Below are 6397 nucleotides of genomic sequence, written 5' to 3'. Positions count from 1 at the left end.
TCACCAAGTTGCCCAGGCGGGTCTCGAACCCGTGGGCTCAGGCAATCCACTTGCCTTGGCCTCCCAAGGCACGGGATTACAGGTTGAGCCACTGAGCCTGGCCACGCTGAAATCTTACCTTCCTCCTCATTTCCCAGTGGCCTGCCCTCAGGGGAACTGGCTTCTTAAAAGAGGCATAAACTCTCAAGCCAGATTAGTTTAGAATCTGATCTCCACCGGTTCCTAGCTCTGTGATCTTGAGCAAGATGTTTAACCTCCCTGAGTCTCAGTTTCCTCATCTAAAAGCTAAGTTAATTAACAGTCCTAATTCACTGAGTTGTTGTAGGATTAAAATATGCTTAAAAAAAAATGAAGCAGTGGAACATCCGGAAGATGGAATATTCAGTGCTAAAAAGAAATGAGCTATCAAGCCATGAAAAGATATGAGGAAACTTAAGTGTATATTACTAAGTGAAAGAAACCAGTCTGAAAAGGCTATATACCTTATGATTCCAACTATGTGACATTCTGGAAAAGGCAAAATTATGAAGACAATAAAAAAAAAATCAGTGTTTTCCAGAAATTAGAGGGAAGGAGTAGGCGGAGCCCAGAGGATTTTTAGGGCAGTGGGACTACTCTGGATGATACTTTATGTTGAATGCATGCTATTATGCATCTGTCCAAACCCGTTGAATGTACAACAGCCAGTGTGAACTCTAATATAAACTATGGATTCTGGATGATAATGATGTGTTCATACAGGCTTAACAAGGGTAACAAATGCACCCTTCTGGTGGGAGATTTTGACAGTGGGAGGAGGGCTGTGCCTGTGTTAAGGCAGAGGGTAGATGGGAATTATCTGTACTTTCTGCTCAGTTTTGCTATACAACTTAAACTGCTCTAAAAATAAAATCTATTGGCCAGGTGAGGCGGCTTAAGCCTGTAATCCCAGCACTTTGGGAGGCCCAGATGAGAGGATTACCTGAGTCCAGGGGTTCGATCCCAGCCTGGGCAACTTAGCGAGATCTCGTCTTTACAACAAATAATAATAATAAAAAAATTAGCCAGGCATGGTAGCACACTCCCGTACTTGGAAGGCTGAGGCGGAAGGATATCCTGAGCCCAGTAGATCAAGGCTATGGTGGCCATAAGTGTGCCTCTGCACTCCAGCCTGGGTGGCAGAGTAAGACTCCAACTCAAAAAAATAAAATAAGCCAGGTGTAGTGGTTCACGCCTGTAATCCCAGCACTTTGGGTGGCTGAGGCGAGAGGATTGACTGAGCCTAAAAGTTCGAGACCAACTTGGGCAGCACGGTGAGACCTCGTCTCCAAAATAAATCAAAAAATTATCTGGGTGTGGTGATGCACACCTGTAGTTCCAGCTACTTGGAAGGCTGAGGTGGAAGAATCGCCTGACCCCTGCAAGTTGAGGCTGCAGTGGCCATGAGTGTGCCACCGCACTCCAGCCTGGATGACAGAGTGAGACTCCTACTCAAAATATATAAATAAAATAAAATAAAATCTATTAAAAGTAATAATTATATGACGCACTTGGAACAGTACCTGGCATATAGGAAGTTCCATGTGTTTGTTTTTATTTTTATTATTTCCTTAATACATACACCGTTTCCACTAACATCACCTAGTCCCTGATCTAACTGATAAAAAATGACAGTCTCTCACATAAACAAGGCAGCATACGTATTTCTCATTCTCAAAGCATTTTCAAGCACAGAACCAGGCACCATAATTTGAGCATAATCTATGAGGGACACAAACCCGGGGGCAGGGTTCAGAAGCAGAACAGGAGGAATGCAAAGATTTAGCTCTAATTAGCTCTGATTATGATAAGGAGAAATTAGAACTAAACCAAAGGTCTAACAGGAAGAGATGGGTAGAGTAAGATATAAACACGGGCTGGGCTCCATGGCTCGGCCTGTAATTCCAGCACTTTGGGAGGCCGAGGTGAGTGGATTGCCTGACCCGCGGGTTCGAGACTAGCCTGGGCAACTTGGTAAGATCTCGTTTCTACAATAAATAAAAATATTAGCCAGGCATGGTGGCGTGTGCCTGTAGTTCCAGGTACTTGGAAGGCTGAGACAGAAGGATTGCCTGAGTCTAGTAGGTCGACATTGGGGTGGCCGTGAGTGTGCCACTGCACTCCGGCCTGTGCAATGGATTGAGATTCTGACTCAAAAAAAAAAAAAAAAAAAAAAAAAAAAGATATAAACACATCATAATTGAGACAAAAGAACATTTAATGACATAAAAGTTATTCTTGCTAAGTCATGTGACAAAGGAAAAATATAAAAAAGTAAGTGAAGTACGAATCTACTGTGCGCTTTTTTGGGTTTGTGTTGGTATATTACATTTGTTAAAAAGACCAGAAAGGGCTGGACCCAGTGGCTCACGCTTGCAATCCCAGTACTTTAGGAGGCAGAGGCGAGAGGATCCCTTGAGCTCAGGAGTTTGAGACCATCCTGGGCAGCATAACAAGATCTCATCTCTACAAAAAAAATTTTTTTAATTAGCTAGATGCGGTGGCGTGCACCTATAGTCCCAGCTACTCCAAAAGGTGATGCAGGAGGATCACTTGAGCCCAGAAGTTGGAGGCTGTGATGAGCCATGATCATACCCAGGGGCCCTCAAACTACGGCCCGCGGCCCGCGGAGGACATTTATCCGGCCCACCGGTTGTTTTTGCCACCGGTGCCTGTCCTGCCTAGCAGCCGACTTGTCCAGGCCCACAGTGCGTATGTGTGGAATGTGCATCGCACTCTCCGACTCCCCTCCTTCTCTCTGTCTCTCGACTCCTCCTCTCAGTAATCTCAGGAACCATGCACTCAAAATGGCAACCATCTTTGGCAGCACTTATGTCTATGAACAGACTTTTTCCAGAATGAAACATCTGAAGTCTCCAACCAGATCTAGACTAACTGATGCACACTTGCATCACTTGTTACGACTAGCAGTGACAAATATGGAACCGGACATTGACCATCTCATTAACCAAAAGCAGGCCCATAGTTCCCATTGAAATACTGGTAAGTTTGTTGATTTAACTTTACTTGTTCTTCATTTTAAATATTGTATTTGTTCTTTTGTTTTTTCGCTTCAAAATAAGATATGTGCAGTGTGCATAGGAATTTGTTCATAGTTTTTTTTTTTAAACTATAGTCCGCCACTCCAACGGTCTGAGGGACAGTGAACTGGCCCCCTGTTTTAAAAGTTTAAGGACCCCTGATCATACCACTGAACGCCAACCTGAGTGACAGAGTGAGACCCTGACTCAAAAACAAAAAAAAGATATGCATCAAAATATTAATGTGGCTGGGTACAGTGACGCACACCTGTAATCCTAGCACTTTGGAAGGCCAAGGTGAGAGGATTGCCTGAGCCCAGAGGTTTGAGACCAGCCCGGAGAACTTGGTTAGACCTCAACTCTACGGTAAATCAAGGAATGAGCCAATCATGGTGGCATGTGCTGTGGTTCCAGCTACTTGGAAGGCTAAGGCAGAAGGATCACCTGAGCCCTGCAGGTAGAGGCTGCAGTAGCCATGACTGTGCCACTGCACTCCAGCATGGGCGACAGAGTAAGATTTTGACTGAAGAAGAAAAAAAGTAATGTTTATTGTTTCTCAAGGGAGCATTAAGAAGTCATTTTTCCTCTTTGTGTTTGAATTTTCTAAATGCCACATAATGAACATGTATTACTTTTAAAATAAGGAAAAACTGTTGTTTAAAAATAAGACACAAGTGGGCTCGCCCCGGGCCCCTGTGTGTGCCTGCACGCATGGGGGGCGGGTCGCAGCTATTCTTTCTGGGAGCTCTGCGTGGGTGATCCACTCCAGACACTTCTCCTGGGACTGCACTGTCGGAACTCAGCTGTGCCTTCTCCACGGAGTAGGATGTGATGTCAGAGAAGGGGACAGGGCTATCCAATCTCTCCATTGCTGGGAGGAGTTGTCCAGGTGTGCTGAGGGACCTGTATTCAGGAAGAGAAACAGGAAATCCTCCACAGCACTAGAAAAACACCCCAACTCACCAATGATGGCAAAGCAGATATTGGAAGTCATTCAGAAAGAAGGGTTAAAAGAAACAAGCCATGAACTGAAATGTCTTGACCCTTATCAAGCAGCCCCGCAAGCCATAAATCTGAATGAAACTGCATAAATAACAGCCACAATACAGATATCCTAATGGAAGAAGTTTTCTTGCTTGCTTGCTTGCTTGCTTGCTTGCTTTTCTTTTCTTTTACTCTTTCTATTTATCTTTCTTTCTTTCTTTCTTTCTTTTTTTTTTTTTGAGTACAGGAGACTTTATTGATGGTGCATGACAAGGCGGGGCTCCCTAGGCTCCCCCCACCCCCATTTTTCAGGGTGTCTGGCATGGGCAGTGTGAGGAGGAGAAGTTCTCAGTGTGGTCGGGGACTCCCTAGCAGCTGAGGGCTTCTCTCTTCCTCTCGTGATCTTGCTGGGGCTGGTGGTCCACAGGCTCTTACTCCTTGGAGGCCATGTGAGCCATGAGGTTGACCATCCTGTTGCTGTAGCCAAATTCAATGTCATACCAAGAGATGAGTTTGACAAAGTGGTCGTTGAGGGCAATGCCAGTCCCAGCATCAAAGGTGGAAGAGTGGGTGTTGCTGTTAAAGTTAGAGGACACAACCTGGTGCTCAGTGACGCCCAGGATGCCCTTGAGGGGGCCCTCAGATGCCTGCTTCACTACCTTCTTGATGTCATCATATCGGGTGGGTTTCTCCAGGCAGCAGGTCAGGTTCATAACGGACACATTGGTGGTGGGGACATGGGAGGCCATGCCCGTGAACTTCCCGTTCAACTCAGGGATGACCTTGCCCAGGGCCTTGGCAGCCCCAGTGGATGAAGGGATGATATTCTAGAGGACCCTGCGGTCATTGTGCCATAGCTTCCCAGAAGGGTCATCCACAGTCTTCTGGGTGGCAGTGATGGTATGGAGGGTGGTCATGAGTCCCTCCACGATGCCCAAGTTGTTGTGGATGACCTTGGCCAGGGGAACTACGCTGTTTGTGGCACAAGAGGCGTTGCTGACAATCGTGAGGTTGTTCTGGTACTTCTCATGGCTCACGCCCATCGCAAACATGGGGGTGTCGGCGGAGGGGGCAGAGATGATGACCCTTTTGGCTCCCCCCTGCAAGCGAACCCCAGCCTTCTCTAAGGTAGTGAAGATAACGGTGGACTCCACTATATAATCAGTCCTGGCGTCACCCCATTTGATTTTGCTAGGACAACGCTCCTGGAAGATGGTAATAGGACTTCCATTGATGACAAGCTTCCTGTTTTCAGCCTTGACAGTGCCATGGAACTTGCCATGGGTGGAGTCATATTGGAACATGTACACCATGTAGTTGAGGTCAATGAAGGGGTCATTGATGGTGACAATAATCACTTTGCCAGAGTTAAAAGCAGCCCTGGTGACCAGGCGCCCGACATGGCATTTACTCTGACCTGTGCCTTTACCATGGTGTCTCAGCGACACAGCTTGCGCTGCAACAGAGACATGGTTGTCGGTTGAACAGGAGGAACAGAGAGCTGGAAGAAATTTTCTAAATGTCCAAAATAGGAGAGTGTATTTGATTCTGAGTATGGAAGGGCTACTCTTGTGTTAAGTAAGTAGTTGAGTATTTTGTGGAATAGAGTTACTTCTCTCAGTTCTCAAACCTTGTGGATTTTATAGGGTCGGCAAACTGAAATACAGTGCTGATCTTTAATAAGAAAACTATGTGTATACCAGACAACCTGACACAAAACAGACAAGCACAATTTTTTTTGTAAAGAACTGTATCATTATTGACTTTACAAAGATATTGTTATGTCTTAAAAATCTATTTCCATAGTCTAGAGAAAAGATGAAAGAAATATTTCTTACTGGTTTAATGGTAATTATTACTTCTATTAATTCCATATTTACATTTAGAATAAATTTCAATTATTAAGTTAAAAAAAATAAGACACATTGGAAGGCTGAGGCGGAAGGATTGCCTGAACCCAGTAGGTTGAGGCTGTGGTGGCCTGTGAGCACGCCACTGGACTCCAGCCTGGGTGACAGAGTGAGAATCCAGCTCAAAAAAAAGATACATAACTGTATATGCAGTGTGATTCAGTTGCATAAAAGATATGAAAAGAGGCTGGGCTCAGCCTGTAATCCCAGCATTTTGGGAGGCCGAGGAGAGTGGATTGCCTGAGCCTGCAGGTTCAAGACCAGCCTGGGCAACTTGGTGAGACCTTGTCTCTACAATACATTAAAAATTAGCCGGGCATGGTAATGCGCACCTGTAGTTTCGGCTACTTGGAAGGCTGAGGCGGAAGGATTGCCAGAGCCAAGCATGAGCATGCCACTGCACTCCAGCTTGGGTGACAGAGTGAGACTCCAACTAAAAAAAAA

The 6397-nt window shown here is 45.4% G+C and overlaps 1 pseudogene across 1 annotated transcript; it reads right to left on the bottom strand.

Moving 5' to 3' along the window:
* Positions 1-4376: 4376 nt before the first annotated feature.
* Positions 4377-5482, bottom strand: LOC103265931 (annotated as a pseudogene). The gene has a single exon (XR_002482282.1). The product of XR_002482282.1 is annotated as a glyceraldehyde-3-phosphate dehydrogenase pseudogene (transcript).
* Between the last annotated feature and the right edge of the window lie 915 nt (positions 5483-6397).

Source organism: Carlito syrichta, unplaced genomic scaffold (genome assembly GCF_000164805.1).
Source record: "Carlito syrichta isolate Samal-C Ts95f unplaced genomic scaffold, Tarsius_syrichta-2.0.1 Scaffold306946, whole genome shotgun sequence".
NCBI classification, from domain to species: domain Eukaryota; kingdom Metazoa; phylum Chordata; class Mammalia; order Primates; family Tarsiidae; genus Carlito; species Carlito syrichta.
Note: the sequence above shows the minus strand (reverse complement) of the source record. Positions and strands in the feature narration are given on the sequence as shown.